A 23,544-nucleotide genomic window follows, 5' to 3' on the forward strand; every position below is an offset into this window, starting at 1 on the left:
TTACACTTCTCTGTTATGAAAGGAATAATTTTCATTTGGAGTTCCTTGACACAGAAATATGGGGATCAACACCTGTAGATTACTACTGCACACTGTTTGATACTGTAGCACAAGCCTTGTATAAAAGCTGTAACAGCTGCCACAATGTCAGCAGAAGCCTCTGATAATATTGTTTTATGATCTACTCTCACTGTAGGTCCCCTAATGCCTTATGTGGGACAAACTCCTTTGGTAAAATCAAGTGGTGTCACATATTGGCAAGCCAAGAAACTGAAGTTTTTGGTAAACAAAACATTTGTTCTAGTGTGCTTCCTTATATTTGTGCAATATTCCAATACAGACAGTGTAGGATGTCAGTAGAAATATTTACTTATGTGTTGTTCATTAACACACATTATTATTTAATTGGTAAATTAATGGTGACACATTCATGAGAATTTACTTTTGTTGATTTTCAGAACATCTGTCAGTAATATTTATAAACCTGTTACGTATATGGTGACTAGCAAACAATAGGAAACAAATCACATTATTTAATCCCGGTATCTCCTGAGGCATTAACCAAAATAAACATGTGCTTGCTGATTAATTGCCAAGGAGTCAGTCTTAATCTGTGTGAAGAACTTTAATTATGAGAAAATTAATTCTGAGAAGACAAACGTGTTGCAAGCCACTGATACCAAAACATTTCTAATTGTATTTTTTCCTATTACAATTTAGAAATAAATTTAAACATCTGATTGGTCATTACTGGTTACAACATATTTTTACTGTGTACCAGTTTTCATAAATGTCCCAAAATAACATTACAAATATGCGAAAGACGGGTGTGCTCTCATTATAGAATTAAGTAAGTTGGGGTACAGGACGGGTGTACCCAGGTCAGTTCACCCCTGAAGCAAGATGAGAGCTGTTTCACAACATCTGAAGTGTTAATAGTTACACAAAACTGATTACTGCAGAGAAAGGTAATAGTTGCTAGTTCAGGTTGTTAGTTGAGATCAGGGCCGCCATCAGGGGCGTACAGGGGGTACTCTTGTAGCGGGCCCGGGATCACCAGGGGGCTCAGCAACCAGAGCCCTAACGAGGCCGGTGCGGGCGGTGCCGCCGCCCCGGGCGCAGTCCCAAGGGGGCGCAGTGGCCGCCCGCACCGACTTCTGTGTGAGGAGTGAAAAGAAAAAAAATAAAATTAAACAGACCTCAGATTCAGACTGCCGGCCGCCCGGCGCATCCAAGATGGCGGCCGGCACCCGGCTCCACCCCCTTCTGAACTCTGCCCTCTGCCTCAGCGTCTGATGTCATGACGTTGCTAGGCAGCAGAGGAGCAGAGAAGCAGAGAGGAGCCAGGCAGCGACGGCTGGACAGGAGGTAAGTTTCAAAGCAGGGGAAGGGGGATGTAATCTTCAATTATGGAGGGGATGTAAGCTGCAATTATGGAGGAGATGTAAGCTGCAATTATGGAGGGGAGGGGGGGATGTAAGCTGCAATTATGGATGGAGGCAAGGGGGGGGGGAATGTAAGCTGCAATTATGGATGGAGGCAAGGGGAGGGGGGAATGTAAGCTGCAATTATGGATGGAGGCAAGGGGGGGGGAATGTAAGCTGCAATTATGGATGGAGGCAAGGGGGGGGAATGTAAGCTGAAATTATGGAGGGAGGCAGGGGGGGAATGTAAGCTGCAATTATGGAGGGGGGAGGGGATGTATGCTGCTATTAGGGAGGGGGGAATGTGTGCTGCTATTAGGGAGGGGAGGAATGTGTGCTGCATCTTGCTATTATGGAGGGGGGGGATGCTGCTATGCTTTATGAGGGATGGGGGGGTATGCTGCCATAATGTGTGAGGGAAGGGGGGTATGTATTAATATAATGTGTGATATGAGGGTAGGGAGATTGGGTGTCTTAGTACATGGGTGGGAGGTAGGCTATTAATTTAATGGTGACGTTTAGGCGGGGCTAATTATTTAATGGGTACTAGTTTATTTGTGGGGTGCTGGTGGGTCAATTTAATTTATCGATGGGGCTTTTTAATTTAATGGTGGGGTCTATTAATTTTAGGTGAGGTATTTATCTGTATTGCATTTACAAGAATGCTCTCTGTATAGTATGGTGGTCATAGGAATGCTCTCTGTATTGTATGGTGATCATAGGAATCCTCTCTGTATAGTATGGTGGTCATAGGAATGCTCTCTGTATTGTATGGTGATCATAGGAATCCTCTCTGTATAGTATGGCGGTCACAGGAATGCTCTCTGTAAGGTATGGCGGTCACAGGAATGCTCTCTGTAAGGTATGGCGGTCACAGGAATGCTCTCTGTAAGGTATGGCGGACACTAGGAGGCTCTTTATATTGTGTGTGTGTGTGTGTGTATATATATATATATATATATATATATAATAATTTTGTGTGATGGTGATAAGGGTGCACAATGTGATAAAGATGGCTCCATGGCACGGTGTGATAAAGGAGAAACTGTGATGGAGGGCACAGTGGGATGAAGTAGCAGTGTGATACAGATGGTACCATTACATTTATGTTTTAATTTGTTTCAGTGAGTTTTATTTCAATAACCAATTAATTTTTTTATACAGCTAGCATGTGATAGCTGCATTTAAAGTACTTTGATTCTATGGAGGCTTATTACATAAAGATCCTTACAAAGCCAGACCAAGAATAATGGAGAGGGAGGGGGTTTCAGTGCGGTCTAGAACTTGTAAAGTGCTAGCCACGCCCCCACAGTAGGTTGACCACACCCACCCGACAATTGACACTCCCACTTAGATGGGGGGGCGCCGGTTCCCTGTCTCGCCCAGGGCACTAAAATGGCTAGTTACGGCACTGTCAGCAACACACACTTACCAGGAGGCCCGTTGCCCTCCAGTCCTGCCGTCTCCGCTGCTGTCTTCATGGTGACAACCAGGCTGAAGACAGCACCGGAGACACCAGGACTGGAGGACAACGGGCCCGCTGGTAAGGAAGAATGCAGAATGTGATCTCAGGGGCGGAGCAATCATTCCCCTGCGATCATGTGATCTTCCTGTGACAGCCAGGCAGCTGTCATTCGTGATCGCAGGGGAATCATTGCTCCTTCCCTGCGATCATGTGATCCTCCCTTCTTCCTGTCAGTGAGTGATGGTATGGTGTGACCTGACGTCACACTGATGTTCCCGCCACTGAAGAAGAACAACAACATCTTGGTAAGTATATTTTAAAGAAATGTTATTATTACCTTTTTTTCAGATTTTTCTGTTTATTTCAACTAATAATTAAAAAACTTTTTGAATGCTACTGGAGTTGGTGGGGGCATCCTGCCTGCTTCATTTGTATTGGGCCCCACAATTTCTGATGGTGGCCCTAGTTAATATGCTGTGTTTTCTCTGTTCTGTTGTTGTTCCTCTGTTCAGGTAGGTTACAGATACATATCCTCCAACATGAGGCCTTTCCTCAGTACAAAATACTCAGTTCCTGAACTTCCTACTTAATTTTTATTGTAGTTACCTGTGATTAAATAAATTAAATGATAAGATAAGCATTTCATCATCATCATTTATTTATCTAGCGCCACTAATTCCGCAGCGCTGTACAGAGAACTCACTCACATCAGTCCCTGCCCCATAGGAGCTTACAGTCTAAATTCCTTAACACACACACAGACTAGGGTCAATTTGAGAGCAGCCAATTAACCTATTAGTATGTTTTTGGATTGTGGGAGGAAACTGAAGCACCCGGAGGAAACCCATGCAAACAACATACAAACTCCACACAGATAAGGCCATGGTCAGGAATTGAACTCATGACCTCAGTGCTGTGTGGCAGAAGTGCTAACCACTACGCCACCGTGCTGCCCACTAGTTAATTCTGCTAGTAAATCATATGGGAAGATCAGGAGCATTTTGTACCAAATGGAAGACCTGCAATCATGTGGTAAGTAATTTGCAAAGAACTTCAATTTACAGATCAGTATTCTAACAGTTTATGGGACGATTTCCCTATATTACTGTAATCAAATTCTAGCTATTTGGTAACATGGAACAGTCTTGGCTTTGAAGAAATATCAAAGATGAACAACAGTAATTACCAGTTATGGAAGTGTAAAGTGGAGTAAGTAGAAGTGTAAATGTACAATAACCTGTGGGAAGTACTCAGCACAAGGAGCCTGATAAGCAAACCTGGGGTGTGGTATACAAGAAACAGGCAGGCTAAAGCAATAATCACCTGACGGGGCTGGGGGTATGATACAGCAAAAGGTATATGAAAAGCATTCCAGCTCTGAATTAAACAACAAAAATAAAAAGTAAACTGATTGCTGCACCTAACCTAACTATTTCCACTTCCCCCATGCTCTGGTCAATGGTTAAGCTCTGCAATAACTGATAGCAATAAGGAGCTCCATCCTGCAATCAGTGTAGTGTGATAACTGACAGCAAAGTAGAGACAAGAAAGGCAGAGGAAGCCTTCTCTACCTATCGTCCTTACTCTACTCATCTTTACTAGTTCCTACACTAATCAGAATGCTATCAGAAATTCAATATGCTTTATACTATACAGTCCCCCAGGACCGCTGCCTTGCTAGTAGCCTTAAAGGGGAGAGGGTCTGCGTACCAGGAGAAGTTTGGATAAACGGCACCCCCGGAGATTGGCTAGGATACAGGTGAGGTGTTTCTATTATTATTTATCCTCTGTATGTTGTCTGTGCAAGACTGCAGTGCTATTTGTTGCAGGTTATTATTTAAATATTATTATTGCTGTTTGGTGCTACCATTTTGTTAAATAAACCTATTTTCATTATTTTGGATATTTGCCTTGGTGTTTTGAACCTTGGATGGGTACCGAGTATGCTAGCTGTGCAGTACACAACAATATGCTAAACCTGTTATCATCACAATTTATAAGAAGAAATCTGTGCTCTCAAGTAACATTAAAAATACAATTCGTTGAAGAATGCTACATAACTTAAATGTGTAATACATACATTGTTGAGCTTTTTTTTATTGCATAAAAGATAGTCACTGTTACTGCTGAGTGATAACTCATTCGTTAATAATTGCTTAAAAAAAAGCAAGGACATTATGGATGACATCTTTAAACGCTTCTGCTATATTTAATGACTTCTAGGTGCTACTCACACACATGTATACACTAACATATTATGGGTAAGTATATACTTTATTTATTGTTTATTTGTATAGTGCTACTACAATACACAGTAATTTCCAGAGCATATTGAATCATGTACAACAGTCCCTGACCCATTGGCGCTTACAGTTTAAATTCTTTGCCGCACAGACATACACAGGCTAATTTTGGCAAAAGCAAATTAATGTACCAGTATGATTTTGGGCTGTGGGAGGAAACCAGAGCACCTGACGGAAACCCACGGAAACACGTGGAGAATATACAAACTCCACACACATAGCACCCAGGTTGAAATTTAACCTATAGCCCCAGCTCTATGAGGTAGCAATGAAATGACTGAAAAAATAAAACAGTAAATGTATCAAAAGTTTGTGCACCATGTCAGCTAGTATTTAGCAATACCAACTTTTCAAAAATTCACACTTTACAAATGTTTATTGTGTCCATCTGTAATATAATTATCACATTCTCCTTGGACACTACCCCATAAATGATGATGATGATGATGATGACGACGATGGTAATGATGAAACACAAGTGCCCAGAACTAGTGTCCTTTATCTATAGCAGCCCTCTCTCCCTTAACTCTAGACATGGTTATTGGTACTTGATTGACCCCCGGGACTTGGACACAAATCAAATTAGGAGACAACACTACTGGGAAGTGACAGTACATGGATGGAAGGATCCTAATGGCTAGGCACCATAGGATGTGACAAAGAAGTAGTCAGGGACAAAAAGCCAAAAGTTCAGTTCCAGAGGTGGTTATTAGACAAGCCAAATTAATTTATAGATAGGAAATCAAGCAGGAAAAGTGCTGAATTATAAGCCTAGGGAGTATAATAAGCAAGCAAGAATACCAGCTACTGGACTACTTTATACAGAGAAGGAGATTAGACTTGTGCAGGATATTCATGTGCCGTTTCTGATGCAGGAACCTTTCTGGTTTCTTGAATTCATCCCACTGCTGGACATATACACATCTTCCGCAATTGTTTGAGTTCCATGACTGGACGCATTTACATCCACCAGTAGCAACATTGCCATAAATGGATGTAAATCCGGATGCAGCCATCTTGCCTACATCTCAAAACTTACTCCAGTTTGGCAAAACGATAAGATCTCAACAACTCGCACAATTTTTTAGATAGGACTAGATAGTTTACAGTGATACTAACCCATAGGGGACTCTTCTATATGGAGTACAACCTTCTATTTTAAAAGAGATGTCTCTGAATGTACTGTACACTAAATTTATTAATGTCTCCACACTATGGGTTCTATTTTATTAGTGGGAGTTTTCGCAAGATTTATGGTTTCTCTGTATTTATTAAAACCCCCAAGCCAGTGGAGAATGTCAGTAGTGAAAGCCTTCACCTTGGGCCTTTGGCGAATCTTTCCCATCATGTATATCGACAGTACATGAACCGGCCATGTACTCCTTATCACTATCACCATCTCAGGATGGCGATAGCAGATGCTGGGGACAAGAAAATATGACTTATTATTAAAATAATGCTTTGTTGTTTTCATTTTTATTTTTTTACATTTATGTAAACAACTTTATTATTTTTTTTTTTTTATTGATTCTGGAACTGGAAGCCCAGGTCCGGTGCACATGCACAAGCCTGCAAAGAGCAAAGTTTTGGATTTAGACAGTCTCGTCTTCATCCTCCTTCTTTTTGCAAAGCCATGCTGTCTTCAGAGTTCTAACATAATTGGAATAGGTTTACATAGTTGTAAATTTATTTCATTATTACATATAAACACTCTGAATAAAAATAAAAAAAGTTTGGTTTTCAGGCCTGTTAGATTCCAAACTTCTGTCTTGTCTTGCCTAGTTACAGAATGTCGTGAATAACAATCTAAGCTAACAGCTGCATTGTCTGGCTCCATTTGTGCAGATCATCATTAATAAGCAAGTACGACAACCTGATAAAATAATTTCATTAGAAAAGTGTCAGGTTTAATTACCAACTGTAAGAGCTCAAGTATCCATAGATTGCTGCTGGCTTAGGCTCCCAATAGTTTCTGTAAGTCAATGTAAAAAGTGTGGTATAAGAAATTTATTAAACTCCTAAAGGTTAGACTCATATGTCTTCCCCATTACCAGTTATTCTGCCATCGGCAGTATGCTAATAATAGATACTTTCTATTTAAAATCTTCCTGATTTATCTTTACATAATTAATGGAAACTATAGGATGTGCTAAGAAAAAAAGAGTGTGCGTTGACTGTAGAAATATATATATATATATATATATATATATATATATATATGCAGGTGCAGGTGCAATTAGTGTCAGATATATGTTAAAGTCGCCAGTAATGCAAACTCTATAATAGAACTAGAGTAAGCCTGAGGTTCTCAGTGTACATTTTGATAAAATTGTGAATGCCTATCTACCACGTCAAGGTGCCATCTTTCAGATGGGTACCTACACTAACAATCAATTTAAAATATGGGACTTACCACATTTAGTGCCTCTACACTGCAAGGAGTATTGATTGCTATAAACAAAACTGCTATGTCTAGGTGAGTGGAGTGCTGGGTCAAAAAGAAGACAGTCACCACCTACAAAATTTCAAGGGAGGATGGTCTGCACTCTAATTTCCAAATATATTAAAGACGCTACACTACTGTGATATTGCTTCAGATGAAGTGCATTGCCGCTTTTCACCCTGCTTCTGTGTTAAATATTATGGTGATCACCGGGGCACGCCAGATCAGTTGCCTTGCAACAGTAGTTCGTGTCCTCTCCCTATAAGACAGCAGCGGATTGCGCCGTGAAGTGGTAAAAAATATGGTGATCACCTCCGCATGTTGGATCAGTTGCTGGCACCCACTACCTGTCAGGCGGTAGCGGATTGCACCCTGGTGTCTGTCAGGTTCCATATATGGTTGCAAGATGCTCGCTGCTATAAGCCGGACTGGTTGCCTAGAAACAGTACCAGCATTCTTTCCTTTTGATGCAGCCAGCACTACTTCAGTTCCAGACGGTTGCTATGTAAATAACAACCAGCGTCATCTCAACTCTCAGCTATTCGCTAGGCAGTATCAGCTATCTACTTGCTCCTAAACACTTGCTGCACTTGTGCTAATCACCTTGCAAACTGTCATTGGTTCCTCTGACTTTATAAACCCCTTCCTGTTGTTCTCCAATGCTGGTATTAAATTCTGCTTGGTGTGGTACTTTATTCCGATGTTGCTTATTCCAAAACCTAATATAGCGACATAAGAATTGCGAACAGCATGAGTCCAGCATGAATCAAATGTAGACTTACTATAAAACAGACACAGAAGATCTCCGACCTGCCTGCTATAAATGCCATTCAACATAATATAGCAAGATTGGGATTTCCCTATTTAAAGCAGCAATGCAAGGTCTTGGAGCCTAACCCTAACCCTAATCCAAACCGTAATCCTTACGCTAACCCTAACCCTAACCTTAACCCTAATCCTAACATAACTCTTACACTAATCCTAATCCTAACCCTAACCCTACTCCTAAATATAACCCTTAGATTAGATTGTACAGTTGCTGGGACCTGGCATTGCACCTTTAAATACGAACATCCCAATCTCGCTGTATTATGTGACGTAAATGTGAAGTGCCGACATTTACTGTATTCGGAATCTATAGCAGGGAGGTCGGAAATCTTGTTTGTCAGTTTTATAGTAAGTCTACATTTGATTCATGCCAGACTCGTACTGTTCTGAATTATTTTGTTGCTATATTAGGTGTCGGAACAACTAGCATCGTTATAGCGAGTACCACCATTCTGCTTGACCTAATGTGCCTTTGCATCCTGACCTGTCTTTCAGTGTTTGACCGGGATTGTATAAACAGAATTGCTGTCTTCTCCTGCCCCTGACCTTGGTTTGTTAAATGGATCTGCATTTATCTCTACCTGCCTTGATCTCTGACTTGCAAAACAGAATTGCTGTCTTCTCCTGCCCCTAACATTGGCATGTTAAATTAATTTATATTTGTCTCTACCTGCCCTGACCTCTACTTGCAAAACAGAATTGCTGTATTCTCCTGCTCCTGACCTTGGCTTGTTTTATGAATCTGCATTAACCCTCGACTGTCCGTTTCTTTGTTATTGACTCTTCTGTTACCATCTAGGTTGCTCACTTCCTCCTTCCATGTTCTCTGCACTCCATTGGCAAAAGTGTGATCAACAGCTACTACTACTCGAGCATAATTCCTGGGGGCAACTGAATACTGTAAAACACATCTAGTTCTTTGGAAAGGGGGCTGCCATATGTGAATATCTCGTGAAGCAGTTCAGGTAGTTGAGGATCACATGACATATTGCCTTTAACATTCCGTTGGCTTCTTGTAGCAGTATTTAGCTAAACAACTTGCAGATACTGACAGGAAATACTGTCTGTCTATTGTACTGACCTAAAAAAGAAAGAAAAAGGTATGTAAATCATTCAAATTACAAATATAAATATCTTGCTTAGAAGGAGAAGGTTCTGACTGAACTAATTGTCTATAAACATATACCAAGAGACGATTCATCAATGGAGTGACTCAAAAAATAAATAGTTCTCAAAATACATAAGTCAGCATTATTTAAAGCTGCCTGCAATGTTATGCAAACATGATGGGTGTTTATTTACATATATCATTGTGGTTTACATGTTGGTGTTCTTTTTTTCCTTTGTTAATAAATGCTATTAATAGCAAAATCCCCCCTTGCTTCTTATTTTATCATGATGAACATAGGTGGAGGACTCTGACTCAGGCAGTCCACTCCTTGGGAATGAGCTTGAGTGCTGAAACACAAATGCATTTCATGTAAGTCTTCCCCACAGAGGGGATTTTCAAACTGAAGTCTGAGTTGTAGAAGAATATCCTAGAACAAAAAAAAAAGAAAATCAGACTTATGTTACAAAGAAACAATACTAGCTATTTAAAAAAAATCCATAAAAATACATCAAAAACATTTTGATATAATGCAACAAAATTTATAATTATGATCCAATATTGTATAGTAATTCCTTATCTAGATAGTAAGACAATTGGTTTTCTATAAATTGTTACTTTCACATACTGGATATCTTTTTGAGATGGGGCTATCACTTTTATTTCTTATACTGTGCTCTCAATTGCTTGGAACATTTTCTTCTAACAGGAAAGAATGAAAAAAGAAAAAAGAAAAACTACTATTACATAATCATTTCTGTTTTATTTGGGCTCCTGCTCTAGCTAACAGACCACTTTAAGCAAACAGTAACCAGCACAGATGAACTTCGCCATTTAATCATGATGTATAACTAATCAGGGTACAGGTATCCACGGCAAATACACTCCCAATTTTGAAAACCACCGAAGGTTGTGATTATTTTATCTGGTTATTAAAAATATCGCTGGTAATATCACAGTTTGAGAGACCAGAATTTGATTTGAATGCCGGTATTAAAGCCAAGCCCCTTTTTGTGACATCACAGAATTTGCTCTCTGGCTAGCAAACACTAAACAACTATGATAGGATTGCACTTATTTTAAAGAAGCATTACCACTGAGAATTACTTATTTTTATTTAAACAAGGTTTCCCCCTTAATACATGATGTAGAATAATAACCCTGTTGTAGAACTTTAACTACCGTTGATAAAGATATTAATGAGTCTTGTAGTGATTTTAATATACTTGCTTTTCTGTTTCACATAAACCCCTAACTTCTCATAAAGTCATCTGTGAATATTAATAACGTGATAATTGTCTGGCAATGCAACAATTTGGGTTAACAAGAGTTTTGAGGTCATTTGGGCATGGGCAGACCCAAACCATATGAAAATTATATAGAGATGGCATAGAGAAGCTCGACACAACACTTTATATGCTCTCAGCCCGCACAGAAAATTAAGATAAAGCTACATCTGGCATGTTCTTTTCAATGTACCAAGCACCATTAAGATAAGAAAATGTTTGAGATTAGAATGCCTTTAAATCAAAGCACATTTCATTAGCCTATTTGAGAATTAGGGAGTCTGTTTTGAGTTACCTCATTAAAATAAGCAATTTTTACTTCTATTAATAGACACAGAAATGCAGAGAAAAAAAGTTTTGTGCACATAAAACATCTTGATAGATTAATTTTAACATCTAGAAAACAATACATTGACAGCAAACCTCCTTAGGAATGTGTGATATGTCTCCCTTTAACAGCAAATGTCATAGTACAGAAATCATGTCATCCTAGGGGTGCATTGGCAACTTCCCACAAGGCTGAGTCAGTATTGCTCTATGACATAGACCCTGCTTCCTTGGCAGGATTCCTTCTCTCCAGCAGACATTCCTCGGAATAACTGGAGATAGACCAATAATAATAACAGTCAGTTGGCAAGCCTGGTAAACTTGATTCAGACCAGGTAAGGATGTGGTACGCGCAAACCATTAGACAGTCTCAGCAAATGAATGCTGAATTTAGTCTTGAGGGGAAAATACAGAACATGTCAGGAATGCAAAATATATGGTAGTGAAAAGACCTTTGTACCTTGACTTCCAAAGCAATAAAATAATCAAATGATTATTTAAACATGAGACTTGACTAGGCATAACTATTCATTAAAAAATGTGCATTTTAAAATAGTTTTCATAGTTCCCAAAATCCACAGATACAAGATGAAATTTTTTCAACTTTTTCATGGCCATGTTTTACCTTTTTTTTTTTAGTTTTCTTTTCTCACAATTTTGGACCCTTCTGCTATACTCATTTAGTGATTCCCCTTTATTTGTTTCCCCCCCCCCCCCTCCCATTTAAGAGACTACATTCTAGAATTTATTATATCTGAACAGGTTGATCCATCATTTTGTTCACATCTACTGTGTGGTCACCATTTGGTCTTTTCCCCCCCTTATTATTTATAAAGGACCTTCATTCATTCAACTGCAATTATACTTATACCTATTGTATGCATATAACTCTGCACTCTTATATGATTTATTACATAATTGTTTTCTGGCCAGAATCTGCATATTATCTATGCTTTTGCTATAATAAATTGTACAATTAGATATCATTTACTATTACCCTTATCACTTTACACAATTACCCATCATCTATGCACCTTGGAGTCTCTCTATCATACCTTCATACCTTATAGAAACACGAGTCTTCTCTTACATCTCACGTTGGCAGAACTTACACTCTTTCTTTCCATAGGGAGCGCAGATAAAGTAACCTTACCTTTTCACCAATTCTACAAGTCTACCTTTACCTGGAATTGCAGAATTACCTTGTGTAGTTTATTGGGCAAGATTATCTATCCTCATGCATACTTCATACTCTTAACTTATTGTAATCTCAGATTTTATTTGTGATTTTTGCCCCTCACATTCATTCTCTTGCCAAATCCTGCCGATTCCAGCTACGCAGCATTGCCCGCATTCGACCCTTCCTCTCCCAGGATGCCACCAAATCTCTCATCTCCTCTCTGATTATCTCCCGCTTGGACTACTGCAACCTTCTTCTTATTGGCCTCCCCCTCTCTCATCTCGCTCCTCTTAGATCTGTACTCAATGCTGCTAGGCTTATCTTCCTCTCTCACCATTCCACTTCTATCTCCCCAATCTTCCAAGCCCTTCACCGGCTCCCCTACCCCTACAGAATCCTTTTCAAGCTCCTCACTCTGACTTACAAGGCCTTTGCCAACTCCACTGCTCCCTATATCTCCAACCTTATCTCTATTCACACTCCATCCCGCCCACTTCGATCATCCAATGATCGTCGCCTCTCTTCCCACACAAGTATCCAAGACTTCTCCCTCACTGCTCCCCTCCATTGGAACAAGCTCCCTCGCTCCATCAGAACTTCCCCTAATCTGTCCTATTTCAAATGAACATTAAAAGCCCACCTTTTCTTAAAAGCCTTCAAGTCACATGCCTAACCTCTCATCTGTCGGCTACCTCTCCCTCTCATCCCTTCTTCCCTTCTCTCCCCCTCCTCGACTCCGTCTCCTTTTCACCCGTCTCTCCGTTTCATCCTTGTGTCTCTGTCTGTCTTCCCCTCCCTTTAGATTGTACGCTCCTTTGAACAGGGCTCTCCTACCTCCTGTTTCCATCACTTTTACCTTCGCTCTCCAGCTACTCAGCTCACCTCCTCTCAGTCCCTCTGCCCTCTGTCTCCTCTCGCTTCTCTCTGCTCCTTTCAGTGGCTCTTAACCGGTCATTTGCGCCCACCCTCTTGGGCTCAAGTTACCAGCCTGCACTGACTATCCCCCACCCTCTCTTTCTAGCTGTGATTTGAGCTCCCAATGTTATAGTGCTTACTGTTACTTGTACAGTGCTGTTTCACCTTGTACTGTGCCATTGTTTGGGCAGCACGGTGGCTAAGTGGTTAGCACAATCTGCCTCACAGCACTGTGGTCATGAGTTCAATTCCCGACCATGGCCTTATACGTGTGGAGTTTGTATGTTCTCCCCGTGTTTGCGTCGGTTTCCTCCGGGTGCTCCGGTTTCCTCCCACACTCCAAAAAAACATACTAGTAGGTTAATTGGCTGCTATCAAAAATTGACCCTAGTCTCTCTCTCTCTGTGTCTCTGTGTGTGTATGTTAGGGAATTTAGACTGTAAGCTCCAATGGGGCAGGGACTGATGGGAGTGAGTTCTCTGTACAGCGCTGCGGAATCCGTGGCGCTATATAAATAAATGGTGATGATGATGATGGTGATGATTGTTTGTCCTTGTACGGCGCTACGGATACTTTGTGGCGCCCTATAAATAAAAATTAATAATATTTTTTTTTATGTGTGTGTCTATGATGGCAATAAATGTAGAGAAATAAACAGTCAAACCAATTAAATAAAAAAGTCCCAGCAAGCCAGTCCTAGTGGTAACCATCTTACATTCAGCCAGATGGTGTAAAAAAAAACTTCCTAAAATGTTAATTGTTGTAATTTATCCAAGAATGTCTGTATTATTCTTACAACAGATTGAATATGTCATTATTACTGCAACAGACTGAGACTTAGGGCTAGATTTACTAAGCTGCGGGTTTGAAAAAGTGGGGATGTTGCCTATAGCAACCAATCAGATTCTAGCTATCATTTTGTAGAAGGCACTAAATAAATGAAAACTAGAATCTGATTGGTTGCTATAGGCAACATCCCCACTTTTTCAAACCCGCAGCTTAGTAAATCTAGCCCTTAATGTTCATGAGTGATTACACTCAAGGTACTGAAGGTGGAGCTGTTCCTTAATGTAGTATTATGTTGTTAATCTGTATTATACTAATATACTCTGCTGAAGAATGTTGGTGTTACACTGCACGGTTTAATATATAGTTATTATTCTTCCCAGGGTGTGCCTATGGACAGTGTGTGAAAGAAGCGCAATCTGCAACAATTACTATGTTTTTGACATTATCCATGACAGCTATATATGTTTTTGTGTGGGCAGCCAATTTGGGAGTTCTGACAGTGTATTTGCAGTGACATAAATGAGGGTGAATGTTCCAGTTGATAGCAGCTGTGTAGTGCAAACAGATAAAAATAAATCATCCTTACAGAAACGGAGAAATGTAGCAATATGTTACTGGTTACTGGAGTTTAGAGAGAGATCTGCATGTTGTTAAAGCAATTTAACAAGAAAAAAAATCCCACTCACATTTTGTTATAATGTAAATAGCATGTATTTTTGGTACATCAAATATTTACTTAGAAGGTGGTAAAAGAAACCTTTTTGCACCCAGAATCCAGCTCACTTTAAAAAGAATGTAATATTTACATTTAAACTTTTTTGACTAAACCAATTGATTCTAATGGACTGTCCTGCCATAGGAGAGGACCGGTAAATGGTTCCTGCACATACCTGCCATGTATGTGAATGCAGGGGCATTTAAAAGAAAGGGGAGTTGCGGGCGGTGTAGCATTCAGAAGTGCTAAACACGTACACCTTCAGGGGGTATGGAACTAGAGATGTGCATAGACCCTGTGTTTAGTTTTAGTTCTAAAATCATCTTCATCTGGATTTCATAAAAAAATGTGAAAGCAGGTAAAATCATGTGATTTTTGAGCTGGTTTTGTTCATACATTAGTATTTATAACTGTTGGACGCCGTCCCTGCTTACCTGCCTCGTCACAGGGACAGATGTCTTCCTTCCATTGTGGGCAAGACATGCACGTTGCCTGCCAACAGGACACAATGTCCGGCTTCCATTCTGCCAGCCAGCACATGTGCACCCGTTGCCGGCAGCCGGACGTGCTTTCCACCTCTCCTGTCGGCGGTCAGTCGCAGATGACATCATTGACTACCAAATCTATTTGAACTGCCTATATAAGGCAGAACCTGACACACACTGGCTACCAGAGTATTGGGTCACTCCAGCATTCTTCTGTTCCTGCTATTTACTGTTGATTACTCAGATGTTCCTGACTACCTCTTTGGCATCTGATTTGGCTCCATTATTTATCCTGCTTGCACTTCTGCCATTTCTGATTACTCCTTTAGTATTTGATTTGGCTCCATTGATTATCCGGCTTATACCTCTGCTGTTCCTGACTACTCCTTTGGAATCTGAATTGGTACCATTGATTATCTGGTATTAACCTCAGCTTGATTGACTATTCTGTTCTTCCCCTGCAGCCTCGCCAATGACTGACATCGAGGGTTGCAACCTGCATGTCCCTCCAGGAAAGGCCAAACCTCCTTGCGGGGATTCCCGGTGAATACAGAGGGCGCGTTAAACTCTGCGCCTCTTTGCTCAGTTGCACCAACTGCTGGTAGGCAGTCATCATCAAATTCCTAGTGTGGTTGTGACAATAGCATTTACATTTATTTACAGTCTATTTTCTAATAATCTCTTCACAACTGAAATGGTTTGAGAAAATCGCTGAAGCATTTAAAGTTTAGAATTCCACCCCGTTACTATCTCTTGCTGGGTGTGATACATATGTTTGACAGTTACATTTATGTGGTCGACACTATAATATAGACAGGATTGGAAAATCGACAATAATGACATCAACAGTATTATTAGATTGACAATTGAAATGTAGACAGTAGTATTAGGTCAACAATTCAAATGTAGACAGTATTTTTAGGTCGACAATAAGTTCCTTATCCCTATGCCTAACTCTAACCATATAATACTGTCTACATTTGAACTGTCGACCTAATAATACTGTCGACCATATGAATAGTCGACCTAACAGTACTGTTGACACTTGAGTTGTTAACTTAATATTGCCGACATTCTAAATGTCGACCAAATGAATACCGCATACACTCTTGCCTCAGTTGGTGGATAGACAGGTCATTTTAGTAGCCATGATCTACATGCAGTTTCTGAATGTTGAAAATGCCCAGAAATTGTATGGGCCACAGACAACATCTTCTGCACTGACCTCTCATTTTTTAAGAAATTCTGAACAACCAAGTTTTGTGTGCAAAGGATTTCACCCAGTTGTGATGTACACACTGTTCGCTCCTTTATCGGCAATGAGGAATCATGGGGAATACCCTAACGGGGTGAGACATTTTGCTATGACATTACTGAGTTTTTCCAACAGATTGACACTGGTATGCTTCTTAGTGAAACAGAGAGTAACTTGCCTATGAATGACTTGACTTTGAGTGGTAGCTCTACTATGCTGAAAGGATGAGAAGGATGATAGTGAAACTTCCGCAGTTGCTGCTACTAATGGTGATACACCTACCCATTGAGCTGTCATATAGTCTTTGAATCGACCACTACCGCTTGTCCACATATGCATAGGTAAGTGGACAGTTGGTACAATGGCATTTTATAGGGACTGAATGAATTTTTGCTTAACCTCCCGGTACAGCTGATGTTTGGGAGAAATGGAATCGAGATGGAATTTAGCATGGAGAAATGATCTCATCTAATCAGTTAAAACCTAATGCATTGATGGCGGAAATTGGACGCCGATCCAATGCTAACATAGCTGTCATGGTTTAGTGATCCACTGTGCAGCAGGATGCTGGTTGTCATACTTGCTTCACAGACAATTATTGTTTAAAACTATGCTTACTCTTCTCGGTCCCCTTCTGTATAGAGGTTTCACCCACAGCAGCAGATGTAGTATGTAAGGATGCCTCTTGGGACTCATGGACTGGATTAGAAGAGTCAGTTTGCATTTGAAAATTGGAAGCTGGACTACTTACTATTAATGAGAAGGTTGATGATGACAGTGTTGACGGTGAAGATTGCAGAGGTCAGTGCAGAAGATGGTGTTCGGGGCATTTTTCGACATTCAGTGACCACATGTAGAACATTGCAGTGTCTGCAAAAAAATATCATCTGCCCTGCTGCAAACTGAAGCAAGAGACAGAGCCGTAACTTAGAATTCTAGCGCCCTGGGCGGGAAAGACAGATGCGGCCCCCCTAGCCCTCAATTTTAACCAAATTAACCTAAAATATTCCTAAATTGCGCCCCCCTTCAGCGTTGCGCCCTGGGCGGTCGCCCCTGTCGCACAGCCCTAGTAACGGCCCTGGCTAGAGGTAGTAACAAGTTGGAATTCCACACTTTATATGCTTCAGCAACTAGAGGACCAGCAACAAACCATCATGACCTACACATCAATCCATGAAATAGGGAGAGGAGGAACATGTTACCTTACAGCATACATTTTATGCAAGCTACTGAAACCATTTAAAATTGTAACAAAGGAAGAGAGATAAAACACTGCTAGCCTGAGTCAAATAATACCCCTAATGAAACTACTGGAAAAACAGATGGAGAAGCTGAAGGAGGAGCGTTTCTGCTAAGATCTCAGCCTTGCAGATCAAATTCTTTATTCCCTTCACCAGGGTTTGCAGCATCTTGAAATTGAATCACTACATTTTGGCAACCCTACTTGATCCTGGGTTTAAGAATGTCTTTCCTTCCAACTGACACAAATCTTTACACATGTAAAAATCTCATTCTGACCAAACTGTCGGATTAATTTGCACATGAAATGTGTCCTGCTTCAACTTCTCCTAAAAATGGTAGTGCTAGAAAAAAACTGATGATGAGTCAACAACTCAGCAGCACACTAATGTGAATGGTTATGGCATTTGAAGGCTTAAAAGAAATAGCCAAATATATTGACACCTCTACAATGTCTTAATCGGATACACTTTGTCTTAGAAAGATGAAGGATTACTTTAAAGATAAAGTAGAACATAGCATCTCAGAAAGTCCTTTTGAATTCCAGGAGGGATAAAAATGCACTTTGGAGCCCATTGTACCAACTTGCTATGGTGTACTTCAGCTGTCCACCCTCCAGTGTGTATTTGGAAAGAGTGCTTAGCGCGGCCGGGACCATTGTGAGTGATTGTCAGAGGAAACTACTTCCCAAAAATGTAGAAAAACGGGTGTTCATCAAAATGAACTATAAATTGTATGACGAATGAGGAATACCGTTCTTGCTGTCAATTACAGTGTCAATATAGTGTGATGATGATCATGACATCAGTAATGAGGATGGTGATGAGGGTGGTGACATTGTCAACAGCATAGAGGAAGATTTAGCCAAATGGGGAGGCCAAACAAATCAAGCACTTTAGCCACAAAAGTGGCAGTTCCTGTTGCTGAAGCACTTGGTTTGTTAAACTATGAACATGTTCTTTTTAACATATGGGTGGGTGTGTGGACCCAAGAACAACTCTTGCACCTTTTTACATTATAGCCTTGGTCTACCATCACCTGTTAAATGTCTACTGATCATCATCATCACCATTTATTTATATAGCGCCACTGATTCCGCAGCGTTGTACAGAGAACTCACTCACATGAGTCCCTGCCCCATTGGAGCTTACAGTCTAAATTCCCTAACATACATACACACAGACAGAGACAGACTAGGGTCAATTTTGATAACATTCAATTAACCTACTAGTATGTTTTTTGGAGTGTGGGAGAAAACCAGAGCACCCGGGGGAAACCCACGCAAACACGGGGAGAACATACAAACGCCACACAGATAAGACCATGGTCGGGAATTGAACTCATGACCATAGCGCTGTGAGACAGAAGTGCTAACCACTTAGCCACCATGCTGTCCACTGTCCATCTAATGTCCTCTTCTGCTTACTACCAGTGTCAATCTGTTTGAAATCTCAGGAATGTCATTAGGGCATTGCTTAGGTTCATCAAGCAAAAGCTTTTGAACAAAGAGTCTCAGATATGGGAGTCCTCTGTCCAAATTAAAAGAGTTCAAAAACATAAAGTGGCTTACTCAACAACACAACCAGGGGTGTAGCAATCATGGGTATAGGGGCTGCAGTGGCTACAGGGCCCATAGGTGAGGGGTCCTGCTATGCCAGGTCGCACCCACCTCCAAAGCCACCCACTCCCCCCTGGCATCCATGTTGATGCCCCCACTTTGCTCTGAAAAGAGCAGTGCAGAGGCCACTTCTGATGATTCACCAGTCCAGAATATGTGCACTGGGGGCGTTTAGTCCTGCGCATGCTCAGGAGGGCCTAACGCTGTGCTCTATTAAGAGCAGAGAGGGTGGCCCAGGAGGAGAGAACAGCATGGATTGGCCCCTACCCAGGCATGCACTGTTCCCTCCTGACTATAACCCATAGTAACTGGCAGATATCAGTTTTTAGCAGTATAGTGTAGTAAGACTAATGCAAATTGATATCTGATTTCTTGTAATGGGTTAAAGAATGTGCTCTACTTGCACTATTATATCTATTATATATATCTTCTACATTGGTTTTAAAATATAGAAGTTTTAGTCCATTTTAAGCAACAATATTCCAAAAAATAGCTGCAGGAAACATTCAGAAATACAATTTCAAAGAACATCCGTAAGTTATCTAGCTGTACAGGAATAAGGAAGTCTGTAACTCAGCTAAAACATGAATTTATGTCTTCTGCAGCTTATCAAGGGAGTGCTGACAATGGAACAGAAGGGCAATTACCCCCAGGATGCTCTTGTTGTTACAGATAAGGGCTGTAATTAGTGCAATAAACATTGCACAACCACTGTATATATCACAGTTATTGTGCTTCAATGAGCTATAACCAGGGACAGAACTACTAGGCAAGGATTTAGGAGGTTTAGGAGGTTTAGGAGGCGCTGAAACCACTGAATGACTGACATAATATCACCCATTCAGTGTTTCCAAACGGCACACCCACCCCCTTCCTCATTGGCTGACAGTCGGGAAGAGGGTTTTGGTTAAGTATGTAAACGCTTTCTGTCCATCCCTCTGCCTTCCCTCCCTTGCTGCTTCTTACGTTGTAGTGCATGGGGACAGAGGAGGGAGATATCAGTCACTATGATCACATGATGATACACATTTCGCTGCTTGTAGCCGCTCCTCTGTGTCAGTTGTAGACTGGGAGAATGGAGCTGTATTGTGAGTTTGCCACGGATCACTATGCTTTCAGTCAGGAGTAGTATCAACAGAGTGATCTTTATGATCACATAAGGCGGTGCACTCTACTAATTCTGGTATGCATGGAATTTCCAGACAGATTCCAGGTGTCATTTATTTAGTACATTCTTAAAAATGCTAGCTAGAATCTGATTGGTTGCTATAGGCAACATCTCCCCTTCTCAAACCCACCAGAAACTCACAGCTTGATACATTTACCCCTATGTGGATGGGAAGCGACTTGGACAGCAGGGCCATGATACCCCTCCATTACCCTCTGGCAACAGTGTGAGGGGGCATGGGCTGACGTTTCACCTGGTACTCTAGCAAGGTTTTAGAAGAGGAAGTAAATGCTGTTATGCGAATCCTGAAGGCCACCAGCTCATCATGAGTTCCTACTTCTGTATTTCTTCATATGATAGCCTAATATAAATAGATTGACAGGTAATTTTGCACAGTTAATTGATAGATGACCAGCGCCACTCAACATGAGTAAGCATTACAAATTATTTAAAGCAAACAGTGGATCAGACCAAATAAGAGTTCACATATGGCAGCCTGTATGTGGTAGAAATCCAAGAATTGTTCCTACAGAATGTAGGATGCTAAGAAGTTTCCAACTGTCCCTAATGCGAGGGACAGTTCAAGGTTTCAAAGATTAGTCCCCAGAAATGTCCCTACATTTTAGGATTAACTAACTGGATAGTACAACTACATTTTTTTCTACACAATGAATGCAATTTTCACTATTCTTATTCCTTGAGCTCTATACATACTTATAAAGACATAATAATCAATTTCATTAAACATATCATTATTGGTAGTGCACCAAGGATCAGGTAACCTAGATAGTACCACCCATATCATGGTTAAATGTTCCTGCTCAGCAGCAGATGTCATTGGTTGTATCTCTCGAATAAATAGTAAAATATTATTTATTAAATATAATAATGACCACTTACTTGCTAATCTGCATCCCTAAACACATTACTAGCTCTACTCTGTAGCTCATACAGCATCCGTCATACTCATACAGATATTTGTGCTGGAATAGTGAATAAAAGAAGTGGAAAATTGGCAGATACCTCATGTACTCTTACTTAATTTGCAAACATTCATAACTGATTTTGTAGAGGTCATGCAGGTTTGGCAACCCAGCACCAGTTTGCAGCAATGCAATGCAATGTGAGATTTTATAGGTAATGAAGAAACTTGTTCCACTTCATGTTAGAAATTCAGTAAAGTCATTAATCATTTTTAGGGTGCATTTGACTTGGGCCAAAACATATTTTCGTTATAATTCTTTATGTCCCACTCATTTGTGTGTCCCAAGTATTGAAGTTGGATGTGTGTCCCCCACCCTTTTCACACACAATTTCAAAACTGGGAACATACAGTTAAGTGGGACATGAAGAATAGAGGGAAATAGAACACCCAATCAGGTAATCACAATGGTCATAGCAGCACAGATATATTTCAGAGAAGTGTGCTAATCATGCGAGAGGCAGTGACCAGTCCACTAGTGTGATTATGTTATTGAGGGCATGGCTGAACCTCACAGGGGTATTGTCATGATATAAGGAGGGGAAGTCACAAACTGACAGATAATGGAGCAGGGTCCCCAATGGTACTTAGTAGTGTTGTGCACCTCCTGTCATATTGATGCAGAAAGATTGTGGTGTGACATGTCTTTCTCCATGGAACAAACATTATACATCCAACTATTAATTTTTTAATGTATAGCAGATAATTATTTTTCTCATATATTTTAAGATACATGAACCAGTTAATGTCGGGGATTTCCCAGCACTAATATTTTACCCTACTCAGTAATGTAATCTTGTATGTTTCGTGTTCTTTTGCCAGCCTCAGACACAGAAAAGAGCAACATTCCATTTCTTCAGACCACACAGGACGACTGCACTTATGTTTTCCCTGGCTCCCAGCCTATTACACACAGTGTCTTTTTTCAGGAATTACAGACAGCTTCATATATTTTTTTTATGATAATTATAATTTGCCTGTAAACGTGTTCTTTAGACTGTATAAAATACCATGACAAAACTTAACTAGCTATTCAATCAAAAGTATGAGGAAAAAAAGGTTAAGGTTTTGGGGGCTGAAAAGAAATGCACTACAACAATGTGAATCGGGCTCTAGAATCCCATTTTAAAAAGTCCTGTGGGGCAAACCCTGGAATATAGTCAGTATTATCCTGAATTGGAAGGAGGAAGGTTACATTTTTATTTAATGTTTTTTGTGTCCTGAATTCCAAGTGGTCCACATGTCCTGAAAAAGGGTACATGTTTTGGATAAATATCTAGGTCTTTCCAATTTTTGTGAAGAATAGGAACACTTTTTGGTAATGTTGACCTTTCCACATGGTGGGAGGATACATTGTTTTGACCCATGGACCACAATTTTCTCAATACACAGTATAAGTTGATTAGTCTTATATGAGGGAGAGCCAAGCTTCTCAGCGTTGGAGATAGTGTGCTATATGCAATTTTTGTTTTTTTGTCTTTAAATATGTGAATATAATTTTAAAGTTTTGACATTCTTATATTTTGCTAGTAATGGAAGTTTTACAGAGCAGGACTATGTTTGGTATAATTCTCATCTTTAAAAGTGCTGTTCTGCCCTACAGATTAATGGGAATGTTTTTCCATATATGTATGTAATATCCCATACATTATTTGTAGAACAGGTTTAATATTATAGTAGTATAGTTGTGTAAGCTCTGTCTATTTTTTATTATTATTATTACTGTCTTCTTATATATAAAATTCATTGGTCTGTTCGTTTGTTAGTTTGCTGGTTGGTGGACAGTGGGGTTAGGGTTCCGGTTGGATCTCCCATTGGTGTATGCTGGGCAGAACTTTGACCTGGGAAGCCTGTTCTGAGCTTGTATTCGGACACCACTGCACCAGTTGAGATGAAACCAATACAAAGTAGTCCAGTTAGATCCTGGCCAGGTATTAAGGGGGTTAGGGCCCAGTCAGACCTCCTGGTGTATGCTGGGCAGAACATTGACCCAATCAGCCAGTTCTGATGCTTC

At 40.4% G+C, this 23,544-nt stretch overlaps 1 long non-coding RNA gene across 1 annotated transcript in view; it reads left to right on the forward strand.

The window, feature by feature from the left end:
- The first annotated feature begins 3,072 nt into the window (after window positions 1–3,072).
- Window positions 3,073–23,544, forward strand: part of LOC142144680 (uncharacterized) — a 50,664-nt gene continuing 30,192 nt past the window's right edge. The window contains exons 1-2 of the long non-coding RNA XR_012689773.1: window positions 3,073–3,194; window positions 4,546–4,648. This is a non-coding gene — a long non-coding RNA (uncharacterized LOC142144680). The remainder of the gene's footprint in view (window positions 3,195–4,545; window positions 4,649–23,544) is intronic.

This window comes from Mixophyes fleayi, chromosome 3 (genome assembly GCF_038048845.1).
Source record: "Mixophyes fleayi isolate aMixFle1 chromosome 3, aMixFle1.hap1, whole genome shotgun sequence".
NCBI classification, from domain to species: Eukaryota; Metazoa; Chordata; class Amphibia; order Anura; family Limnodynastidae; genus Mixophyes; species Mixophyes fleayi.